We start from the raw sequence: 26,816 nt of genomic DNA, 5'->3' as shown, positions 1-26,816 counted from the left end.
AAGACGGAACGGCTGTGCGCGTGTGGAGAGAGAAGGAGCGACGTAACGGGAATGCGGCGCATGCGCAGACTATCAGTCGCGGCACGCGGTCGCGCCCAAACGCATCGTCTCGCGATCCTCATATTGATGTACTACGCGCTTGCACTCGCGGCGAACCGATTGCGACCCTCGCGAATACCGACCGACTTGTACGTGAGAGATGAACGAAGCAGCTCGTTAAGAAATCGCTGCCAGCTATCAGATATATATACGTACACCTTTGGGTGGATATCTTTCAACTGCTCGGAGACGGAATGTTCGATCAACTGCGGATCGACACTCGCGGCAGCGAGCAGTTCTATTAATTATATTGGTATTATGTAATAACCCTTTGAGAAATGTAAAGATTTGAAATAAAATATCGATGTTGAATTTTTTAAAGATTCCACGTTATCGCATCGTAAATAGACATCGTTTGCAGAAGGCGTAACGCGCCTAGACTCGAACAACCGCGCCGTTGAAGCATTTTTTGCAAATCGAAAGCAAGATTAACTAGGCAGATATTTACCGACGAATAAAATGGCGTATCGATTCGGTGGCGTAAGGTTTTCAGTTTCCGTCACGGACAATTGATTACAGTTTTCAAAAGCATCGACGCAAGACACGATGAACCCCCTTTCGGATCCGTGGCTTCCCCGAAGAACGCGCAACCCTCCCTCGCTGGTCCTTAGAAAACATTTTTCTCTCTTCCATTTGAGCCGGCAACCCTCCGTTCCGTTGAATTCTTCAACGATACAATTCCTCGTCGCGGCACAGCAGCTCGCGAGCTACGCGGGGAAACGAGTCGGTGGAAATGGTGCTTGCCGGCCGACGCGACGCGGGGTTAACTAATGAATTCCGGCGCGGTTATACCGGCTCGGCTGCGTTTCGAGGTCTTATCGTTGGTTGGAAATCAGCCTGCTTGGCAGATGTTCGCTGAAACCTCGACCTACCTCTCCTACCCTCCCTCTATCTCTATTTCTCCTTTTGTGGATACGTTTCTAGCCGCATATCCAACCCTCTCCGTCAGCAGCCCCCGTTCTCTCTTACGTTTCGCAGACGAAGAAACGCGTACAAGACGTTCAACTGCAACACCATCCCCCTCGTCTTTCAACGTTGGATAGGATGGATATGAGTTACCGCAGCGCGGAATGGACTCGTCGGATTATTTTCCTGAATACCGAGCCGGTATCGGTATCGCGATCGTAGCTACGTCGTCGCCGCAAGGAGAAACGATATTAAAATTGAAACGAACCCGAACTCCAGTGTAATACGAACTCGCGATGTTTCCGACATTTTCGATGCTTTAAACGCGCACCTCTGAATAAATACCATCTTATTGTTAAGCCACATTGATGGCACTTCACGGAAAGGATGAGACTGTTTCCTTTTTTGTGAAAATCGATAATACGGGGTGTAAAATTGATAGATATTTAAGAAAATTTCCTAGTGTCGTTAACCCTCCAGTAGGTAACCAGGTACAAATGTACCCACTAAATAGTTTCTTTAAAATTTCGACGATGTTTTCATATATAAACTTGCTAGTAAGGGTTGACACGAGTCAAAGAAGACAGAAATGAAGAAAAATCTGTTTCCTGTGTTTCCATTGTTACTCGAAACTCACATAAATAATCCAGCAAATAGGGAACAAGAATGTAGTAAAGAAAGCATCTCTAATCCTCAAGGGTACAATATTTTTCTTAAATCCATACTGAACGTGATACAGCAACTGGGCCAGATTCAAAGAAACTTGTTCCTGGTACACACTGGCATACATCAGAGCGTTCTTGGTCCGGGGTTTTTTTACAGGAGGAAATGAAATTCTTTTTTACTCGCTACTCAAAGATACAATCGTATTTCTCCTTGGCCACGACGACGGAGGAAATGAACATTTTCCGTCTACCCCTCCGCCGCTTTCCCAATATTTGCGTAAATAGAAACATCATTGCGATAAGAATTCTAAATCGCTGAACACCCCGTCCTGTTCCTATTTAACCAGAGATACTGGAACGCATTCCTCGCCGATGTCGGTCGATCCAGCGTAATGGGACGACCGTGAATTCCGTTTGTCCGTGATGATAATAAGAATCCAAGACGTGGCCGCGCCTTCCTTCTTTCCTTCCTTCCTTCTTGCCGTTAACACGACACCAACGTGTCTTACAATAGACGGAAACTGGAAACGTCACGTAGCAGAATGAAATTCAACCACGTATTCCTGGGTAACGTCAAACCGGTCTGGTCTGATCGCGTCGTCCATGTCGCGCCCGTGTACATATACTGGCTCCCTGACGCCTTTGTCACTGGTCGACTCGTTCCTCTTATTTGTCTTTTCTCTTTAAACTCGACGTCCCACGTTCTTAGACTCTCTGCTTTGACTCTTTGTCGAAGGCGAGAAGCCTAAACGTACCGACCATCCTGTTAAGCACTATACTGCTCGATCTTCTCGGAAAATTTCCACCCCTGATTTCCTTCCTCGAACTACCCCCGAGACACTAGATTCGGTCTTTGCGAAGAATAGAATTTTTAAAAAATTTGATGATTTTAATTGACATCTACTAATTCGTATAATTATTTCTACGATTCGAGCAACCCTAAACCGTAAAGACTCGATAAGTGTTCAGAATTTGGGACCGGAGAGGAACATTTAGCGAACAGAAGATTCGATTCTGCTAACCGTTTGTATTTTGCCGACGTCGACGAACATAGAAAGAGACAGTCTAATAAAGAAGAAAGAGGGACTGAGAGTCGAGGTGGTCGTAAAAAATTAAATGCCTACATATCGGTGAGACAATACTAATGCAACAAACAAACTTTTTTATTTTTCATTTTTTTTAAATTAAACTTTCACCAACATATTGGTGAGATTTTCCTGATTAAAATGAGACCAAACACGATATTGTTATGATAATTGGTTATGATGATTAGGCTTGTAAATGTTCGTCTTTTCTCGCTGTCTTTCTGTGTTGGTCGACGTCGGCAAAATATAAAGAGTGTAAGCATCTTTCCCTTAAATGTGCCGCAGGCGAACACTTATCGTGTAGTTGAAGCGAATAAAACCGGTTTTCTCGAACGGGACAGTCTTCTACACGTTAAGTGTTCGAAAAGCGAGTCCTGGTTCCTATAAGTGATCACTTTTCGAGATCACTGAGGAACATTTAGCGAACAGAAGAATCGATTCTGTAACTCTTTGTATTTCGCCGGCGCGACGTCAACGTAGAAAGAGACATGGATTCGGAGCTGACATAAGGGTTAAAAATTAAATGCCTACATATTCATGAAAGAATACTAATGCAATAACATTTTTTTATTTATAAATTATGGTTTGTAAATAAAAATGTTATTAATACATGAAATTTTTCTGATTAAAATTATTCATTTTTACAAAAAATTACCTAATCATTGCTGCTATTCATTCGCCGTTAATTTAGTATATAAAGTGAGCATTCACATAAAGTAAATTATTTTATTATTGTTCAGATTAGTTAAAATTATTCTAACAATATCGTATTTGGTCTCATTTTAATCAGGAAAATCTCACCAATATGTTAATAGAATTGTTATTAAAAAAAAAGGCAAAGTAAAAAAATTTCATCGATGCATTAATGTTGTCTCATCGATACAAATGCGACACAGATCTTCAAAGGAAAGCCGCGCCGTGTCATATTGCTCCCGGGCTCGCTCCGAGGGGGAACCCCCCCAGTGGTGGGGATAAACCGCGAACACTTAACGAATAGATCCTTTCGAACACTTATCGAGTCTTTACTGTATTGTGAAACGATGGAAAGGGATGAAAATTTCATATTTTCACGCATAACATAATTTCATACAATTTCTTTCTTCAATTTCACGATTTCCATCGCTATCGACTGATTCGAATCATTAATTTCGCGAATGGAACAACCTCGACGGGGCTGACTGAAAATTTCATATTTCCTGAAGTAATTTTATAACACGGGATTCTAGTAGCTTTCGCGTCCAATCAGCTTGTCATTTGATACATTCCACGCGAATCGTGGATATTTGAAATATCTGATGAAACAGTCGTTTCGAGGTTTAACGATGTACATATAATATTCGCTGTCAACCGGAGCAATTAAATATCGCGAATCGATAAAATCGGAGGAAAAATTGATATGTTTGTGGAATTTAAATTCCACGAATATTTTGACGAATTAACCATCCTCTGTGCAATTAGCTCTTCACTCGTTATGGACGTCGAACGTGTGATTAAACAAGCATAACGTGATCTGACGCATCGAAGGGCACGATAGCTGTTAATTAAATGCGTCCTTTGACTCGACACAAGACCCATAGAAGGTCTAACAATGGACATACCCTTTGTAATATTGATCCATGTCGACGTACCGTATCGCGGTGAAACGACGACAGTTCTGACTGTTACGTGACACGATTGACGGCGCAACCAATCGTACAAACAGAATAAATTACCTGTCAACCAAACATGATTAAACACCTCTTTCTTCTGTTCTAGTGTTTGCAGTTTCTACTGTCCATTCTGTAAAATACTTGGACAGGAACGCATCGAGACATTTTCAATGGAGTTAATAAAATAAAACGATATTACCAATTTGAATATGTGCACATTTTGCTTATTTTATACTAAACAAGTTAGAAACTAAAATCTCGAGTATACACCAGGAGCGTCGTTAGTAAAAGTATACTGCTGGGAGCAAGTACGTTGGCGTTTAACCACACGGGGTCAATATTACACAATGAATTATGTTTCTAATATCGCTTTACTTACATAACCATCCTCACTGCGCTCTATTACATTGCGGTACAAACGTTACGGTAAATCAAATTTCTCCTTTACTCGGCTCCTACCAAATATTACACTTCGCGACGATAAATATCACCTCGGTGTTATACGAAACAATGCGTAGAACTAACCGGATTGCATCGCGGATAAAGGATATTACAAACACTGATCTACTGTTCTTGATGAATCTAATTAGCAACTTGGTATAATAGATACATTTAGAAATATTGTAGGAAAAATTATGGCGTTTCGTCTCGGGAACTGTTCACTAGAACTCGTCAGTGGGGCTGACGTGGACAGTCCCTCCCTCAGACGTCTGGGTTCCATATTCACAGATCTTATATAAATATCGACAAGGCCCGTGATGGACCGCTTGCGAGAAAGGATGGAGTTACACGCGCGACACCTTACGCATGCGCCGTTGAGCTTCGCGCTTACGCATGCGCCGTTGAGCTTCGCGCTTACGCATGCGCCGCTGAGCGTCGCACTTACGCATGCGCCGAGTCTAGTGGAGACGGAATTCATGAATTATTTAAGTACTTGCGAGAAAGGATGGAGTTACACGCGCGACACCTTGCGGCCATCACAGGAAAGAGGCCCAGGCGCCGGGAACGTCGTGCTCCGCTCACAACCCCCACAACATCATACAACCCTCTAAACGGTAACACGGCGCAATTCAGTGTACGTTTCCACGTTAGAATGCAAACGAGCTAGTAGATCGATCAGAAATCACGACTCCTTAAACGGGCGATTGATCAGCATTTCGCCATTAAAACGTCGGCTCCTTCGATTCGCGTCGCGACGCCTAAACGGGTCGCAGTCATTAACCGGCGATTGATTAAACGCCACCAGCCGAGTGTGCCTGGTCGTGTACGGCACAGGGTATACGCGATACTGCTCGTGTCTGTCTGATTTATCAACGAACTCGGAATATCCGTGCTGGAAATTAACCCCGTCTAGCCTGGAAAGGGTTGAGTTCAGATGATCGCGGCGAGTACGTCGACCAATGGTACATTAACTAATTACTTCGGCATCCCCTTAGCTCGTCGAAACCGACGGCCGCCGTTCGGTTATCGGTAGCTAGACACGGATTATGTTAGTTAGCAGGCGGTTTAATTAAGTTCCTGTGACGTGGACGGCTAGGATCGGTTCCAGGGTAAACCGGAACGACGACAGACAGAGGGTGAACTCGTTACTACGAGCGGTTCGAAGAAAATCCTCGACAGATACCGAACGATCCACGATAGAGACCCTATGGATCATTGATTTCATCCCTTCAGACGGTTCATCCACGACCGAGAGTAAAGTTATGCTCGTTAACGAGATATTTAGTGGGGACGTCTGAGAGAAAGAGAAGCTAGACGACTTAACCAACTGAACAGAGTTTGCTCAGAATTGCTGTAAACAGCGAAATTTCCTGTGGATTCGGTTGATTCGTGAGAAACCACGACTGAACCATCAATCTCGGTTTATAGTATTTCATATCTACATCGTATCAGGGAATTATGAATCGGCTCGATCTGTACGCGGGGACAAAGATTTCTGTATAAAGAGGAATTCACGTTGATATGTTTATCAACGTTGAATTAAAATCTATTCAAATATTGTAAAATTTATTTCACGATCATGAATTAATGATTAATTTGTTCCGATGAAAATATAAGATTAAAATCTATTCAAATATTGTCAAATTTATTTCACGATCATGAATTAATGATCAATTGAAATCATTCCGGAAATGAAACTTCTTTGTTACTGAAACTGACTGGACGACACATCAGTCGCTTAAATTAATGCATCACACTTCATAAGACGGGGTTATTCATCTACTTCGTTCTTTACCCGATCGAGACATTCTCGAGGAAACAACTCACGTGTCTCGCTTGTCTCCGATACAAAATTGGCTCCTCCGCGTTCCCGGATGGATAACACTCTCTTGTAACGCATCGATGGCTCAGTATTCCTGAAACAGGAAGATGCAGCAATCTGTGTCACGCGAAGCGAATGCGTCGATATGCTGCGTTAACAATTTCTCCAATATTAGCCTGCCGACTAAACTTCCTCCGAAATTACCCAATTTCTGTTGCAGAGCAAACGAAGAATTGAAAAAAGAAAACGCAGAGTAAAAAAAGAAAATGTAACGAACGAAAGAAACAATAAAGATTTTCCAGCTCACGAACTGAACGTTACGTTTTTGATGTATCGAATTATAAATCAAAACGGCAGGCGGAATGAAGCGGGACCACGGAACAAAGTTCATAAATTTCCGGTTCCGCCTGGCCAGGCTAGCTTCCGTCAGAAGTTCCTTCAAGTTCCGAAAGTAGTATATCCGTTGGTCCCTCTCGAGCAAAAGCGCGAGGCGTAAATAATGCAGAGGCCACGAGGGTGGAGAACAGTCGGTTTCGAGCGCAATTCGAGGGGTAGTTACCCCTCTCTCATGGCGCGAGAAACAGTCGAGACGTTCGTAAACAAAAGCGGCTCGGCATGAAAGAATGAAGATTCTTCGCCTACGATAATTTCAAGGGACTTGTTATTGTTCAAGTCTACTAAGGGATGCTTTCTACTAAGGGTGAAATTTTACTGGACGCCATCTGTTCCAATATTACATTCAAACAAGGCGAAGACTGTTATCAAAATATTTTCAATAAATTTGCAATTTTCCTGAGGAAAATGAAAAATTCTTCGTCTCTATTTTTCCTACCCGATTTCCATTTTTCCACCATTTCATTTAACTTCAAGTTTGCACGAATGCATCTGTCTTCGGTATCGCAATGGAACATCTAACTTTAATTATCTTTCTTATTTAGCGGTGTTGCTTCTCTTATAAAGATTATAATCTGTCGCGAGCAGATTTGCTATAAAAAGAATCTCTAAAATGTTAGAAATGTTAGGAGTGCAAGAGAAATGAAATTGAATTTGCGAAGTTTTCAATTTTCAAAGCGATCAAGGATAGACGAAGCGGTACAATCGACGAAGAATTTTCGATTTCCAGCTTCGGCTATTATGAAATTCAGGAGTAGCGTGTCGTCGCGACGCGACGCGGAGGAAATGGCCAGGCATCCGGTCCCGTTCGAAATTTTCGCGCGACGTATCAGGAGTTTTCCGCGTCGCGTCGCGTTCTTCGTGGCGTGGCGAAGATTCGATACACAGAAGGCAGATCGTAGACGGTTGGAACGGCGTGGCATCAAAGCGGATATTGGGTATCGTCAGCGTAGCTCGAAGCTCTAAACTCTTTCTACGTTTCGCTTTTATTTCCCCGGCCAGGCATAGAACGAGGAGTTTTCCTCGCGGAGCCGATCGTTTCCATTCCGGAATTTCTCATCAAGCTCTAGCCAGTGTGTAGCTAGCGGCTGCGCGGCGCTACGCTCCGCTCCGCTCTGCTCTGCACGTAATGAGTTCCGTGCTTTGTGACTTCGCCGGCTCGCGCCTTTTGTTCGCCATAATAAAAGGACTCGGTCTCTGCCGGCTTCAATTAGGCAGCCGGTCGAAAGTCGCGCGCGGAAAATATCGGAAGGGCGTGAAGAACATCGACAGTTGCATTCACCTTTTTACTGCTGACGAGAGCAGACTTCGCCCCGTCTCGATTTTGATCGTCGAATCGACGCTTCCGCTCGCTGCAACCTGTTTCGCTGATGAAAATGGCAAGCAGCTTACCGTAATGGCACGGTAATGTTACCGAGCAAAATTCAACGAAAACTACCCTCGCCAGTTGAATTTCAGAAGTCACCAAAATATGCGATCATCATCGTTCTGTTCGTCTTATATGTGGGGGTTATGAGCAGAGCATATGGCGCCCCAGGCGCCTTGGGCCTCTGTCCCGTGATGGCCGCAAGGTGTCGCGCGTGTGACTCCATCCTTTCTCGCAAGTACTTCATCACGGGCCTTAAATAATTCATTAATTCCGTCTCTACTAGACTCTCGGCGCATGCGTAAGTGCGACGCTCAGCGGCGCATGCGTAAGCGCGAAGCTCAACGGCGCATGCGTAAGCGCGAAGTTCAGCGGCGCATGCGTAAGCGCAAAGCTCAGCGACGCGGCTCGTCGGCGGCAGAGGTGGCTAGTGTCCTACTCCGCGGGTTTTGCCATTCAACCTGCGCGCTGATTGGTCTATTTTTTAATTTTCAACAACGAAATATGACTAAACTACTGATCTCATCGAAAAATGATATAGAACTTTTCACTTCAATTTTTCGTGATCTATCCAGCGGTGTAGAGGTCTTTAGGGTATTTTTTAATACCCTGTATATAAGATCTGTGAATGTAGAACCCAGGCGTCTGGGGCAGGAACCGTCCACGTCCCCGAGACAAAACGCCATTATTTTTTCGCTGACATCCTACATGTAAGATAATCATTTTAAACGCAATGCTATATTCAATTACGAATTCAATTACGAAAGGGTTAAAAGTGCAATCGCGAAATTTATTTTTCACACCCTCAATTTCCATGCACGGTATTTCGTTGGTAATACAAAAATTAAAATTGACTTCTACTGGGTTTCATTTACTATTGCTTGCCGGTATTTACGTTTAATCAAACACGCAAACAGAATTCTGCGGAACAATATGATTTCATTAAAAAGTGAATAAAGTAAAAACAGAAACGTCGAAATTGGCATCATAAAAAGCACATCCTGCGCAACAATGCTACATCATTTCAGCCCATATTAAATCAATATAACCATTACTACTAAATACTCGAAATCGTAGCAAACAATTTCCCGGAAAGAAATCAAATACATCGCAAACGTGTACCTACAAAAAACCTTCCAATATCATTCTTATAGCTTTATAACATCTGTCTGTAGGTCGATCATGGCGAAAGATTGAACAACCCTCTTCTTTTCCTTTTTCACGAAGATTATTACGATACGAGACGGCCGCGCCCGGTGGAATTAGACGCGGATTCGAAACGAAAGCCGAGCTAGCTGGCGAACCGAAGATTTTCCTAGAAAATTTCGAACAATGACGCGTCTTCGAGGGATATCCCAGTTTATTCAGTCTGATATGCGTCGCTGGGTGCAGCCGCGACGCGATGCTATGACGAAGATGAATTCATTGTCTGGCCTCGGGATTTGAACGGGTACACGTAATTCATCAAGCTAATTGAGCCCTCGCGGAGCAATGGAGTCAGTCTCGCGATCAGTCGAGCAGCCAGGCCATTTCGTAATGGCCCGTTAATTTCGGCCGGCTAGCTTTCAGACTTTGTCGCCAATTTTCTTTCGTGAACCACCGCGCGACGGGCTTCTTGCTTCTGACACGCGACACTGACCACGCAGACGACGTGCCAGACTTGTGAAAAATTCCGTAAAATCGGGACAGACGAGGGTGCTTCACGGTTAATTGGCTGTGGAGTTCGTTTCATAAATTGTAAAAAAAACGATCGTGGGCGACGACGAACGGTGCTTGCAATTTGTTATAAACTGAGAGAACAGGGTGGAGGCTCAACAGAGGGAATTGAATTAAATTTGTTGAAAACGGATTGTTAGGCGCGGCCCTGAGATTTCGGGGGTCCGAGGCGAGCTCCGAAAAACGGCCCCTTCAAATATATGACATAAGAAGAAGTACTTCAAATAAAATTTATAAAATTAACATTAAGACTTGTATAACTAATTTAGATTTGCATTTACATCGATTAATATTCAAGTAAACTCTTCTTGCATTCTTGGACGCAAAATTGTCTTATGGGGGCCCTGGATCTTGGGGGGCCCTAGGCAACCGCCTAGTCTGCCTAGGCCCAGGGCCAGCCCTGCAGATTGTGCATTACCAGTAATTGATATTTAGATTTAAGAATGCAGAAACAAATTGAAAATGTGGGATATAAATGAAAATGAATGAAAATTTGACAAAATTAATCCCTCTTTTACTGATTAATTCTGTCGAAACCTCTTTTTAAACTGTAATCTTCACCCATTGCTCACACTTTAAGCACCTTAAATAAACTCTTCCACTGTTTCCAATCAACCACTTAACTCGATCAAGCACCATACCTTGGCTCTAATTAATTACCAAGCTCGAACGAAAATCTTTTTTTGCCTGTTAATTACGATCTGACTGGTCGTTGGAGGGTTAATTCGACAAGGGTACAACGAGTACGTTGAAGGGTAGGTATAACTCGTACGAACGACGAATCGAATCCTCGTGTACTCAAAACAGGAAGGAACCGACGGAAGTCGGGCCGCGGAAGGAGAGGGAGATTGATGAACTGTTCGTTGCAAATTTCATAAGATTCAGGGAGCCCGAGGGGATGCACGAGCGACCAGACTCGTTATATTTCAATTACTTCCGATTCCTACGTACACTGCGGAAGTTTCTCTCTTTTACTTGTTAATTTTCCTCAGGAAACGTTGCTGTTGGAGCGTGTTCGTCGCTTTTTCCACACGCGGGCGATGCAGACTTCCGGCACGAGATTCTTTTTCGCGAGCACAGGAAAAAATGAATATATTTTCTTCTCTTTGAACACCGTTAGATTCAAACTAAATTTTTTGTAAACAATATTTTCCTCTATCCTTCTCTTGAAATTAAATCCTAAGACAAGCAATTATTTTCCGAATATAATATAGCATTTAGAGCTTTGAGTCGACGTCTGACGTCATTTTAACCCTTTCCACTCGTATGTCGCCATCCTACATTTTATTATTATACATGTATTTTTCTAATTTTCCCACTAAACCGGCAAATTATTATAAATTGTAATATGTTTTCATTTTGATCGAATATAAAAAAAAATTCCGAGTGGTTTGGTAGCCTTTTCAAGTATAAATACGAGTGCAAAGGGTTAAAAGCCCTCGCGTCTTTAGTGCAAGGGTTAAGTTTGAGACACGAGGCGAGATTCAACGGGGAAATTGAGCGAGTTAGTGCGTCGTTGGGAGACAGTAACTCGCGTTGTTTCATCGCGGGACAGCGTCCTCGTTGTTGCGAGCCAAGGAAGGAAAAAGGCTGACACAGAAGCAGAGAACAAGAAAAGTCCATTACCTCGCTCCTTATTACGCTTTTTAAGGAACGAGCCGACGATCGTGAATCGACACTCGCTGCTAATTTCTCGTAAGCGAAACGCACTTGCAGGACCCTTTCGAAATCATCCTGTTTATCCCTGATGATAATAAACTTTCAAACCTCAAAATTATGAAACATTCTGAACCAGCATCGCAAGAATAAAAGAACCGCAGCGGTTGCAGGGATTCGAGCCAAAACTAGATTCGATGAAATATTTACGGAACAGCAATAATTCTTTATTCGAGAGTTATTTGCGAAGGTAGCGTCTACTGAGAGAGGTCCAGCGTGGAGAAGCCGAGTCTTTTCCGGGCCTGTCAACAGAATTTGCGTCTTACAAGCAATTCCGCGTGTCGTCGAGAGATTCGCTTTCCGGCAGATTGCACGCGACGATCGTGATGAGTTTGCTTTTGCCTCCTAGACGACTAGAGGACTAGAAGACGACTGATATCACAGTCAACTGTTCACGAGGTAAACATCAGCGTCGTGTACGATTTGTACGAGATGGAAAGAGAACGAAACACAGCGGAAATTTAACAAGGAAAAAATTCCAATTCGAGCTCCGTAGAGCGGTGGCAGTTAACTTATCTAAACGTTTGAATGCTGCATCCCTAAACAAACCCTGTTAACTTTATCGTCAATGCTGCGAGATGCCCTAGCTATATTCTGGAAATTGGACAAGAATTTAGCTATGTTTGGTTCGAGTTCGATCATCAAATTGAAGGAGGCTTAATGTAATAATTAACGCGTTAATTGTTATAGTGATTACTGGTGATTGGAAAAAAAGGAAATTTTGAATATCAATTTTAATAAAATAAAATACCAAATTAAAATGTTAAATTTGAAAATTAATATATCCATTTCTACGACGGCAATCAACGCGTTAAAGAAGTGAGGAATGTTTCAGAGAATATTACCATCTTTTGCAAAAAATTATATAGCAATCATCCCGACCAATATTCATTTCCATTGCGGGAAAATTGATAGTATTACTGAAACCTCAAACGGCAAATGGCTGTTGCCGATACTTCAGACATCACAGATGTAATATAATTGATACCTTTCCGCGGAAGTCAATCACGAAATAGCTGTTTGAATAATCGACTTTCAAGTAAGCAGCACTTTGCCACGTACATAATTACTAGCTGACCAGCGCAAGTCTGTTCCGTCAATTTGTTGAATCGTTACGTTATCGTGTACAGCTAAATTACTACCTTTCATTGAAACCTTCTCGAAGGTGTAAAGACGTAGAGACACGATCGATGATTCAAAATGGTACAGCAACTTGCTGTCTGCCTGGATCGGATTGCGAATTACAAGACTTCCGTTCGAGAAGATATAAATACCGATTCGAAGAAGTTAAACAACGCGCGATTGTTAGAACAGGTATAGCACGAATGTGTGCTACTTCGTTCAGGAATAGAGCTGGTCGCTGAATAACCAACTTTAACCGATCGCTGTGTATCGAAATTCAACGTGTATAGATATTTTTCATCGAAAATAATGTTGGTTAAAAAGTAGCATCCGTTAAAACGATAAATTTGCATTGCATCGTGTTCGAAATTCATTATAAACTGGTTCGGATCGATATTAAAGCCCATCGAGGCACCTGCGAGATGATTCATTGAATCAACGCACGTGCGATCGACCATCGGATATCTATATTTTATAAATCACCGTGCACGCCAACGATTTATTCGGCATAGAGGAACAATGAAGAAAAAAAAAACCAATTCGTTCGTACAAAAATACATCTCGCCCCTTTTTATTTGTAAGTTACGATTAATTCTGACAAAAATTTGGAATGTAAAAATAGAACGATGTGTCTTGGAAATATTCATATTTGGTATTGCAAATAAAAAAATCACAGATTCTATTAAAATTACTCATTCGAATGTATTCATTTCGAGCAATTGGAAAATTTCATTCACACAGCAGGATTGAAAGAAACGAAGCTATGCTGAATAAGACAGTTTCAATTAATCCTGCGATGCGTTTCGATGCATCGAGTATTATCGGTACGATTGCTTTCACGTTGGCGAGGATCGGTATTAAACGCACGTAGATACGCATGCAAACATCGCGGTTCATTAAATTAATCCGGACACGGAGCAACGTATAAACGGTGGACGTGCGAGTCCGTCGCGACGTGCCATGTCGTCGTAATTTCACTCGAATCCGTCCGTCGATTTCAAACCGTGCCGTGAATATTCGTCGATTCTCGATATATTAAATTACGACGGCTCTTAGCGTCGACGGGATGCGAAAATGATGCCTTTGTTAGAGAACGAGATCGATCCCTTACCAGCGACACCCTGGATCACCAACGACGTTGACTTTGAGAATTTACAAGGAAAAATCTGTGCGCGACTTTTTCGATTTTCTCATCAACATCCTCATAAAAATATCACAGCACAATCGTCATTAGATAAATTGCAACAGACTGCATCGTGACTGCACATGGCTGTTTTCTGATCAATCGAGTCATTCAGCTCGTCGAAAAATTCTTCTTCCATGACTAAACTTTCTTAGAAAACAACCTAGCTCACGTATTTCTATTGAATTAACACAATTCTTATAAATTTATATGAAACTCAAATCTTCAAGAAAAACGTTGTGGAATCTAGAGTTCAGTCTGAAGTTTAAATTATTTTATTTTAATTAAACATAAATTTGATAATGTTAAAAAGTCTTTCGATCCCCGAGAAGCTAAATCCCAAAGATCAATCTTGTGAGAAAGCATCGAGCATCAACTCGCTCTTTCATTCCGCGTCAAAGAAGGATTTACCTCTCCTGATCGTTTTAGAAGATCTTCGATCGGAATGAATCGTCCCTAATCAACGGAAACAGCGCGCGAATCGAAGAAGATTCCGACCGATAGCGGCCTCGATACTTTTTTTTATTTCCCCTAGCTATTTTTCCCCCGAACCGGAGCAGAGTCACAAAACGAACGGTTTATTTCCCGGGGAACACCGAAGGCGTCTCCATTCATGCCGTTTATTCAATATTACAACAGCTGAACTCCTAATGGGAAGACGAATCGCGGGGTTCGACGTTGGCTGAATGTGTTGAATGGAGGGAACGCGGACAAAGAACGCCACTTCGCGGTCTCTTTGTCCTCCGTCGTAACCGGCGCCATCGATACCAATTTCACCGGTAATTAGAGCTCTACTTTTCTAACGAGCCTCTCTCGCTTCCCTCATTGTCGCCACGAGAACGATCCTCCCCGTTTAAAGCTGACAAAAACACTATCCGCAAGCTCGGGTTCGTCCTAGACACGGTTCTCTCTCCTCTTTATCGAGCAGCTTTCATCAGGAAATCCGGGAAAGCGTTACGGAAAACGTTCCAGTCTGATTGCGAGCCACGGACGAGATTCCGCCGCCGCGTTTCGGACGCGAGACCAGAGGCGTCTGCAGACTTTGAAAAGCTCTTCGGTAACTCCCCGCGGGCCAGCCGAGTCGAGAACACTTCGATATCCCTCCGGGAGAATCGATATCCCGACAGGCATACCGTCTACCGAGGATAGGGCTGCGGAATTTCGCGAGACACGTTTCTTGCGACGCTTCGAGGCTAACAGGTGTACCGATCCAATGGCGGATACAGTTTCTTCCCTGATTCGTCGAATATTCTGAGATACGTATGTAAGAAAATTATATAGGGTTATCCGAATGGAGTGTCACATCTTCGAATTGAAATAAAACGCAAAGTATCTTATTTTTGTATGGTTTGTTTGTTTTAATATGAAATAATTATGAAATTAATTTTTCAGGAGGAGACATCAATTGCTAACAAAATTGGGTGATTTTACACCATTAGACTTTTTTGTGGGGTTTTTGGAAAGTGAAGTGAACAATTCAAAGATTATTGACGAGTTAAGAAACAAAATTATAGACGTCATTGATGGAACTGAATTCCAGTTGTATGAAAATGTAATGGAAAATTGAATAATGACATTTGAATAATATTGTCTTTGATAATTAATGTCATACAGTAAACTGTGTTAAAATAAAGAATACTTTGCGTTTTATTTCAATTTGAAGATGTGACACTTAATTGTCACTTATTACATTCAGCTTCGGAAAAATTTCATACGATTAATCTGTTAAATAATCGAATGTTCAAGACCAAAACGGGTGGTTGGCCCTTTTCGTAGCAGCTAAATTTGCAACGGACGTGAGAACGATAAGGAATGTCCGAAGCGAATCGGAGTCTATGGACACGATTTGGTATGCGGGCTGCGTACGCGCGATTATCTATGACTCGATAACTTACTCGCCGAATTTCTGCTCAAGCTGCTCTAAACGTTCCTCCAGACCTACAGTTCCGTAATTCCGTCCAATTACCAGCGTTATTGTTATCACGCGCGGTTCCGACCACCGATCAACATCAATCGATCTAACATTAATATATTTCAAATTTCTTCGATCGTTCAACAATTCAGCGATCGTTCCCTCCATCGCTTTTCCTCGCTGTACCATTCTCAGTTTAAATCTTTCACACGGGATTCGCTCGACATAATAGCGAAACTATTGTAACCGGTAGTCGTTTCATCGAATAGAAAAGCAGGAGAGAGTTGCAGCGTGACAAAGGGATCGGTGGCTGGACGCGATCGTAGACGAGGAAGAGAGGAGGTATAACAGCGGGTGTACGAACGCTTCCAGTCTCGAATGCTGGCGCGAATTAACTGGATATGCAGCTGCAACTGCACGCCCACATGCCTTGTTTTAGCTACCGAGCGAACCACGGCAGACCGTGCCGGAGAGACTTGACCGATCAAGGCCACGGATAGAAGGAAAACGGTGCCCCGGCGTGGTATTATTTCCTAAGGACGCGTGGGCGGTTCACGGGAGAAAATTTATTCGTCAGAAGAATCGCGATACTTGCACGCGCGTTGGCGTTACCTATCTCGGATAGCTGGGATCGGTCGAAGAATTTTTAAGGCTCGATCGATACCCAGCGCGCCTGCTATATTACGCTTGCCGTGTCGTAATCCGCTTGAAATTCAGGATGTAGACGTCTCGGGTGTTGTAATAACTGGTAGAACGGATTAGAACTGGGTTACGTCTGCAACTAGACGAGTACACGTGCCCTTTAGAGACGCACAGAATCTTTCTATTTCGATTCTGTTAACGCGAATTTCGAACTGTTGTTTGTACTTTTAATAGAAACATTTCTATTTATAGTGGGTGATCAAATTATTAGAGCTACTCGCATAAATTTCGACGATTAATTCTTAAATGAAAACCGAGTTAAACAGAGTTTTTATTATTTTTTTATGATCTATTGATGCTTGTAAAGTTATGATACACAGTTGAAAAAAGTAGAAATTTACTGACCTGGAAATTCTCCGAACCTGGACCCCATCGAAAATTTGTGGAAACATTAATTATTATTAGTAATAAATATAACAGAAATAAAAAATGAATTGGTTAAAATGCATCGAAAGTATTTCATCTTATATAAGATAATCTTTTAGATGGACTTGTTCATTTTTATAAGTATTTTTTTGTGTATTATTAGTGGAGGATTATTGATTAAAAGTTATTCAATGTAAAAACCTTAAAATTGTGGTTCTATTTCTACAAAAACATGAAAACCCCATTTTTCATACCGTGGCTCTAATAATTTCGTCACTCACTGTAATTGGGAGATTGGCTTAATTAAGAAACGACTTCAGACACATAAGATTTACGTCGGTAAACAGCGAGACAAAACTGACCTGTGTATTGTAATTGTAAGAATAAAAATGTTTTCAAACTCCACTTCATGGAATTCTTATTACACTCGTTTCATTGTCTATTGAATAAACGTTGCCGTTCCCATTTTGCATCGCTTCGAAGGAACTCTATTCAAATTACTCAGCGAAAAAAAAAAAAAAAATCCGCAAACTGAAACCTTCTTTACCCAACGATAGCGTTCAACGTTGAATTAAAACCGGTGAATTCCATTCACTAGTTCCAGAGGAAACTCCAACCGCAACAGTTCAATTAAAAACAGCTCGTTGTTCATTTTTTTATATTTCTACTTCAACGGAGGATCAAGAATATAGTTGTGGGTTTAATTTAGTCAAATTAAAATTTGACCAGAGGACAGGGCTTAATCTAGTCAAATTAAAACCGACAAAATCCGTCCGCTAATCCGATGAAAATTTCGCGCAGAACCGTTTCGGATTAAAAAACAAACATTCCCTTTTTTTTTTTTTAAACGAGCAAAGTTTTTGTAATTTCATTATCCACGCAAGAAATACATTTTGCTCAGTTAAAATTGAGATAAACCAGAACAATAATAATTATCGTTCGAACGATAATAATTCGATTAAACAAATTCAGCTGATTTCGTTGGAAAAGTGGAGTGGTAAGTTAATTTCTTGGTCGATGAACGCACAGTATAGAGAGGTGTTGGTAAAGCGATCTCGGCACCGAAGAAAAGGGTGAATGTACGATGCATCTGATGCATACACGCGTCGCCCTTTCCACAGACAAGCGCGATGGCAATAGGTGCTCGCGGGCTGAATCGCAAGCAGCTCGTGTTGTTTCGTGCGGAGCGCGTGCGAAGAGTGGCATTTTCCCGATATCGAAGTGGCTGATGCGACTCGATGCGAGAACGAGTAACCTCTTTTATTGGATGTATACACTCGCGCCACCGATCGTCGATCCATTGCTATCGGATTATTCCTTGTCACGAATATCGATCCGCTTTGTTCAGCAACGTTGAACGAAGAGCTTTTCTAATTTCTTCCTCATCTACTCTACTCGCGACGATTACAATTCTCTCTCTTCATTTCCATATAAAAAAATTCGCAAAATAATATTCATTCAATCGAAGAATTGAAAATTTCATTTTTCTCCTAATTAGATGTTCCGCGTCTGATTAGCGCGGTTCAACCTCGCGGCGTGACATAAACGCGTTGTCCCGATATTATGTAAAACTAAATTTCCGCCAGGCGGATTGCGTTTACCCGGCGTTGTGAGTGATTCACAGTTCGTCGAGGCGCGTAGAAACACGAGCAGAATTTCGCTGGTACGAAGCTTGAATTTGAGGCCATTATGTATCCGCGCTAAACAGCCGCGGATACCGGATAAAGTTGAATCGGAAGCGTAAACAGGACTAAGCTACTTACGACTATGAATTCAACTGCCGCCACGCTTGCCATGGAAAGTAAAACCGTTTACCCTTGAGCATCTATCGCTAAACTTTCTCGTGTTATGGAATATTTTCGCGATGCAAGTTGTTGCTGGTTTCCTGTTAGCCCGGTTCAACCTTGTTAAGGTGTTCGCAATGAACACCCGACAGTGGTTTGCTTGAACCGTTCTATTCGTGAAACTAGAGAAATAATACGTAATTGTGTATTATGGAAATAAAAATCTTGGTAGATTTGGGTAATGTTAAAAAGAGGGAAACTGGTAAAATTATTTATAGAATTAAAAAATTTCATTTTATTTATTATTTCTCGCGAAGAAATATTGAATCGATCATTGTCGTTTTTTATTTAAAGCATCGATGAAGCGTTTGGCATATATTACACGCGGGCATCATTTTCTTCAGGTTCGGTAATATATAAAAAGGGAGCCTTTTTTTCCTTGGAAATGAGAACGATATTATGAGGAGGGTCAGGCCTTGACTAAACCGATATGGAACAACCCTCGAGGGTCGATACAGGGAGAGCCGAAGCTACGACGAATCCTTCGTCTGCAGAAACCTTAGCAAAGATATGCCGAAAGAACCTTTCAATCTACGCTTATGAGGATTCGCTTTTCCATTTTTCGATCGACTTTGTTAGATCAGAAGAAAATATATTTGCGAAATGCCTTTGGCAAAATCGTATCATGTTTTTTTTCTACCAATTTCTGTTAAAATAAACGCTTCGAAGCTGGAACGTTTATTTTCCAATCGTATCCAGCCGTAGCATTTTATCACCCTCCTATCAAAGGGAGGGTGGGTAAATAATCACGAAAGAATTTAAAATTGTAATAACATTTTTATTTAAAAATCATATTTATTCAATCTTTCATGTAATAAAGCTTATGAAATAAATGTTTACTAAAATCAAAAAAATACACATCCGCGTTGTTCGGGATAAAATTCATAAATTTCCATATTTCATATTGTAAACTGGAATTATTTGATATAACAAATGAAAAAAGAAGAACGATGAAAGCTTGAACAACCCTTTCGTGACTTTTGTCCCAGTCTGTACATCATGAATTTTTCACCAGCAATAAAGTATCCCACACAATTTGCCCATATTCCAGTAATTTTGAGAAGACAAACAGCACTATTCTCGTTTTTCAACATTAAAACAGAGTCCCTGGTGCTCCATTATAGCACAGGACAGAGGGAAAGACATACGAGCAGCGACTTTTTATAATTCCTCTCCAATTCCTCGTCGCTCTCTCCTCTACCGGAAGATTAACTTTCGACGACTACTTTGCAGATCGATGTATCCGTGACTTTTCCTCGTTTCTATCGTCGTTTGTCCATCGAACAACCGGGACACTTTCCTCGAATAAACAGCAACGCGTTTCCCAGTAGATCGTGAATTTCGCAGCGACCCTCTTCCATCCCTTACCTCGTATCCAGGTCTACGTGACCGAATATATTCTCCGTCGTCGTCGAACACTTTGGCGGAAAGAAACAACGTGCCCTGGTTCACGTAGAACGACAATGTATATCGAGCAGTTTCCGTTTCCGCTCGTTTCTCGCGAGAATTAAACGCGAGAAGTTTATGCAGTTTGTTCGATCTCCATGCGAAACAGGTTTTTCAATTTACCAATTTGTCAGTGTTTTTAATCATAGGTGTATATTTTCATTTTGTCGACGTACATAAGTAGCGGAGATTCGAGGCTGAATTCGTATCGAAGTAATCTGGTCCCGGAAGTTACTGTGTCACGGCAATTCGGTTAGCAAAAGTTGCAACGTTACCGCAATCCAGTTTCAGGAGTTGCCATATCAGCGATAGCCCCGCTAACCCGGTGCTTATTTTCAGCCCGGAACGTGACGTTTTCGCGGTGCACGTTCGTTGAATTATTTTCTAGAATTTCCTTGGAACGGAGAGAAAAAAAAAGTCACTTTAACCACGACAAACAATGGCGGGTCGACGAAATATCCGTCCGAGGAAGGGGATGAATTTTACTGGACAAATATTTGTCGCGAAAGACGTGGCAAAACGAGCCTCCTTCGTTTCGCTCCATTAAGGGGTTAGCAGCCCTTGGTAATCCACGCGAAGTAGAAAGGCTGCCATCGATAACTTCCAGCTTCTTTCCGACCTTCGATCGATTCGCAAACTATCAAATTTATTCTTGACGATGAAATGGTCGGTGCTTTTTATAGATCCTTCGGTAGCTCTTACGTCAGACCTCCTTTAACTCTATCCCTGCTCGATGGAGCAGTTAATCATTAGACTCATAAAATCCAATGAATTATTATTAGCAGCGATAGAAATACGGAAATTATTTCTGTTCTGTTCAGTTTAAAAACTCTAACCGTATCAATCTGTACATCATGGTTAATACATTATTTGTAGCATGATGAGAATTATTCATAAGTGACTGACAGTTCAAATATAACCCAGCCGAATAATTAATTTTAGAAACGAACTGAATAATTAAAAAAGCAGGTTAAACTGTGAATAGTTCTGGGGTCCTCTTCTCAGGGAGGCTGGGGGTATTTTTCGAAGATTTCCTCCACGTAAAAAAAGGAAAAAAGGTTAAACTCTGAAACTTAAAATAATTTATCTTCTTCAAAAGATAAGTCACTTATTACTCAACTAATAATTAATCAAATGGATATGGTATCAAACTATCGGAGTCTATTCTAGTCAACGAGGAGATTGTCGAGACTTTCGTTTGATGTTCCGATTCGTCAACAATGGGAACCCTTGTTCGAGAACAACGATTCGCAAACTCCCATAATGGTGAGCGATAAATTCTAAGGATGCCGGCGTCATGTTCACAGCCGAGTCTGCACGATTCCAAGACAATTTGTGTCAGACACGTGTCACCGCAATTACGTGCACACCGTGTTCCGAGGTTCGTTTCAGTCAACACGTCGACGATTTCGAAAACTCCTCCATCCGATTCTGACAAACTTCCGTCAGAAGTTGTCGGAAAATTCGTCATGATACTAAAACCGTGACTCGCTTCCCTAACCGAAACCACCGAGAAAGAAGCCGGATCGTGAAACCTTCGATATCGCCAAGTTTCAGCCAGTTCCCGGCAACATGCTGGATGATTCAGTTTGCACGCTTCAGGGTGTACGGTGCTTCGGAACCGATGAAAGTGACGCTAACTCCACGTACGTGCCCGGCGAACATCCCTTATAAAACCGAGATTTATTTCTCGTCGTGGCTTGTCTTTTTTACGATGATTCATACGACAGAAGTTCTCCTGTCGAACGTTTTTTGAAAGATAGATGATGCTACCGTATAGATGAATACGAACAATCCCCGAAATAAAAATTAGTCTACCTTTCACCGGGAACGAATAAAAATTGTCGCTTCGTGCATTAACGGAAGTGTTCGGGAGATGGTGCGTTCGCGAGGAAAACGTCCTCCAACGTCGTCCCGATTGCTTCGCTCGACGGACAGCGATAACGGACGGGAAAGTAACGAGGTCGCGAGATGGAGGACAGAAATCGCGGTGTCGTGGAAATGAAAGTCCGCATCGCGCGTCAGATTTTTCCTTCCAATTCCGTACGATCTGTCACGGGACGAGGGTGGACGGAGAAAGTAGGAAAGGTGGAGAAGAAACAGCGGATCATTACGCGGCGAGGAGACGCGCTTGCGACAAAACATTTCCAGCTCGAGGGATGAAGCCGAGCTTCTCCATAAAGCGACCGCGTTCCACCTCGCAACGCGATGATTTGAATTTTCCTTACGTATCGCGAATGAACCGATAAGACGGAGAGAAATAAATGGCACGGCCGCGAATGCAGCCTTGGTCGTCTGGAAAGCTGGAAACTCTATTTTATGGTAAATAGACGTTGCTGCGAGGGTCCGCCGCCTTCTTTGCCACGAGTATAGGGGATCGAGACCGAGGGAAGGGTGAGATATAGCGTACGAGCGGGGGAGGTTAAGAACGATATGCCCTTACCCAGACTCGCAGACGACGTTTTCTCCTTCGGTTTATCGCCTTTCAAACTGGTTGCTGGCTCTGCCTATTCTTCTGTGATATCGAATTTGCAGCTTTCATTCTTGTTTCCAAATATCCACGCTGTTACAATTAAAGATAACAATAGATAGTCCGAGTTTCAACTAAAGAAAGCTTATGTCGCTCGCGACCTTTGCTGATGCAGCAAAGATTTATCCGAACTTTTTGGAATGTTTCTTAAGTTACTTTGGGGAAAAGAACTTTCGTTCTAGTTAAGGAAGTTTTTCCGAGAGGGGATCTTATGTGATGAAACAAGCAATAATTGAAGGGAGAGAGATTAAGAGAATAGAATGGGTGGGCTATCGCATCCCGCCCCAATGCCCAAACAAGCTTTTAGGTATCCCCATGGCAATATAGGGGAACACGATTGCTACAGCGAGGAATTATTGCTTTTGGTGTATCAACTAAACGACACGTGTTTAGTTTCGTAAATGAAGATTCTACCAGCTCGTCATCGCACTGACTTCAAATGTAATAAAATCGATTTTTAGTAAACTATTGTAGTTCGATAACTTCTCATAATGAAATGTATAAAATTTTTCTTATGTGCCTATTGAATTTTCTTTGATCCTTCTCACACTTTTCCTACAAATAACAGAAAATTCGAAACTCGAATTCTTTTTAATTTTCCTATTTGTCTATTGAATTTTCTTCGATCCTATTCAAAATTTTCCTACAAATAAAAAAAATTCGAAACTCAAATTCCTTTTAATTTTCCTATGTATCTATTGAATTTTCTTCGTTTCTTTCCCACTTTTCCAACAAATACAAGAAAATTCGAAACTCGAATTTCTTTTAATTTCCCATGCATTTGTTGAATTTTCTTCGATTCTTTTCACATTTTTCCAGCAAATAAAAGAAAATTCGAAACTCAAATTCCTTTTAATTTTCCTATGTATCTATTGAATTTTCTTCGATTCTTTTCACACTTTTCCAGCAAATAAAGCAAAATTCGAAACTCGAATTTCTTTTCATTTTCTTATGTATCTATTTGAATCGAATTCCTTTAAATTTTCCTATGTATCTATTGAATTTTCTTCGATTCTTTTCCCACTTTCCCAACAAATGAAAGAAAATTCGAAACTCGAATTCCTTTCAAGAAGTCTGCGTTTCGTCAATTAACTCGCGAGTCGTGGCCACGAACGAACGGCCTTTTCAGACCCGTGTAACTCAGTTAACCGACCGATAGGGTGGCCAATAGAAGAGGAAACTTTCCTTCGTCCCTGATAAAATTCATTCTCCAATAGAGGCACCGGTTACGAGGTAACGTTGTTACGAAATAGCCGAAATTTACGTGAACGAAGACGTCAGCCATCGAGGGAACATGGTTCGTTGTTCGAATGGAACCATCTGCGAAGAACGCGCGCGTGAATGAACCTCTCGTTACTTATTTAGCGGATGCGACGCGGTAAGTACACGTACACTGTGTGCACACGTGGACGCGAAATAAGCCCATTTCCACGGTACACTTGGCCGACCATGGAAGGACAAAAGCCGCGTTTACGTGTGCAAAGCGTCGAGGAGGCGAGGAGCCGCGAGCCGGACGTTTTCCGCGCATAATACGAGCAACATGAAGGACGTTGATCCGGGAATAAACGCAACTATCCTGTACACTACGCGGACACTTTTGGTGAAATGCTCGACCACCATGGATTGCGAATTCAGCATAAACGGATACGGTAAATAAGATTCACTTATTCCCTTTAATAAACGTTTGAGAATTTAAAGCGTTGCTTTCGGCGAATTCACTTCATAACATAACGCGATTTAGGGTATTTAAAACGGTAAGTCAGAGATTATAACCGTAACCCGGATAGGATATGGTTTCTCTAATGTGTCGGTTAACCCGCTTAACCCTTTCGCTGCGGCCGTCTCTGTCAGAAAACATCTTCGTATATTATTAAACTATAGGTTTAACCAAATTGAGTGTCACATCTTCAAATTGAAATAAAACGCAAAGTATGTGATTCTTTTTATGGTTTCTTTATTTTAACACAAAGTCTACTGTATGACATTAATTATCAAAGACAATGTTATTTAAATGTTCTGCGTTTCATCCAATTTTTCATTACATTTTCACACAAGTGGAATTCAATTTCATCAATAGCGACTGTAATTTTGTTTCTTAACTCATCAATAATCTTTGAATTGTTTACTTCACTTTCCAAAAACCCCATAAAAAAGTCTAATGGTGTAAAATCACCCAATTTTGTTAGCAATTGATGTCTCCTCTTGAAAAATTAATTTCATAATTATTTCATATTAAAACAAACAAACCATACAAAAATCAGATACTTTGCGTTTTATTTCAATTTGAATATGCGACATTCAATTTAGATAATTCTATATAAAAGTAAGTCAAATAAATTTTTTTTTTTAATTATACAGACCAGTCTAGACAAGATACGAAAGTGCTCTCAGAGAGAAGAAACGAGGAAGAAGGTACTCAAAAACATCTTCGTCGGAGATGTTCGATTAAACACCAACACTCGAGTATTCTTAACTAAACACACCTTTAGAGAGTGTTTCCGTGGATCGAAAGGGGTAAAGCTCGAGAACTTTCCTTTCCGGGAACCATTATTCGTTGCGAAAGTTTGTCGACGCTGCTAACACGGCGATTAATTAATTCATAGCACCGTTAGACGAGGTATTTATGCGACGAATTTATCTTCGCGCCCTTCGCCGCGTCGCGAATCAAGGGCGGGAATACGGTGCGGGGGAAGGGTGGCTATCGAAATTCTTCGCAAGAAATTTCACGTTTTGTGGCCGGTTCACAAAGGATTCGATTCGCCACGGGGTGAACATAACTCGCATAATAGTGAGCTCGATGATTGAACGACATCATTTCGTTAGGACAATTGGCCGAATAAGCAGCTCGAAACCGTTTAATGGTACCATTTGTATTCAAAGTTGTACGACTCGGCTGAACGCCGCGAGAAATATGACGCGTCATTCATTGCAAACGGCAATTAATATAACAATTATACTCCCGGCTAGCTGTGCTGTACTTACCTACCATTACACGACAGGTCCGCTTATAATACCGTGTTACGTCGTTCGTAACCTCTGCTATATTTAATCGAGCCATCAAGTATTCATGATTTCTTTACTTTAACCCCTTCCTTCGTTTACCCTTTCCAGAAAACGCGATTGTATGGAACGAAGAAGAGAATCAGATCCTTTTTGTAATCGATAGAATTATACAGACATTGTTTGAGAAATTGTTCTTCAGTAATTTTGCATAAAATTTTGTTTAACAATAGCTGCTATTAAAACAGCGAACTTGTTTGAAACAAAAGTCAAACAGAACATTCTGTGTAGAAGTTTACCAGTCTGCTTGGTCAACTTGCCTATACACCTATGTGTATACGTTTATTCGCTGATTGTTCAGCAATTTATTTTGTTAAACCCTTTTTTTTAAAGCATCACAATAATGTGGTTGGAAGAAATGCAATTTTTAAATCGGTATTAGCTCGCCTCTTTCACGCGTTTTGTTAGCTTCCGCCTTGGGATTCGAATTTTCTGCCCTCTAACCTCTTGAAGAAACGCTTTCGTGTTCGCGAGAGTGTGAACTGTTCTCCGGGCAGTCAAGAAGTCATTGTAAGCAACGCCTTTGTTCTCGCAGCTGGTTGTGAACTTTCTCAGAGATTGTAATTGAGAGCGAAATTCAGTCGGTTCTTCAAATCATTTAATACTTTTCACAGGATACTCGTTAACCCTTGAACGACGAATCCTGGGTCAATCGCGACCCAAACTTGCTAAACATAATTTTTAAAGGAATAGCGTAGAATTTAGAAAATGAAAATAATATGAAATACAAAATTAATCATTCCATGGTCCGCCGTCCGAGAGTTGATATAAAAATTAGCGGTAAAAAAGATTT

General features: G+C 41.5%; 1 protein-coding gene across 1 annotated transcript in view; it reads right to left on the bottom strand.

The window, feature by feature from the left end:
• LOC114874895 (bifunctional heparan sulfate N-deacetylase/N-sulfotransferase) overlaps nucleotides 1-26,816 on the bottom strand; it is a 241,748-nt gene that overhangs the window by 106,138 nt on the left and 108,794 nt on the right. The window lies entirely within an intron of this gene.

The sequence above is a fragment of the Osmia bicornis genome, chromosome 6 (assembly GCF_907164935.1).
Source record: "Osmia bicornis bicornis chromosome 6, iOsmBic2.1, whole genome shotgun sequence".
Lineage (NCBI taxonomy): Eukaryota > Metazoa > Arthropoda > Insecta > Hymenoptera > Megachilidae > Osmia > Osmia bicornis.
Note: the sequence above shows the minus strand (reverse complement) of the source record. Positions and strands in the feature narration are given on the sequence as shown.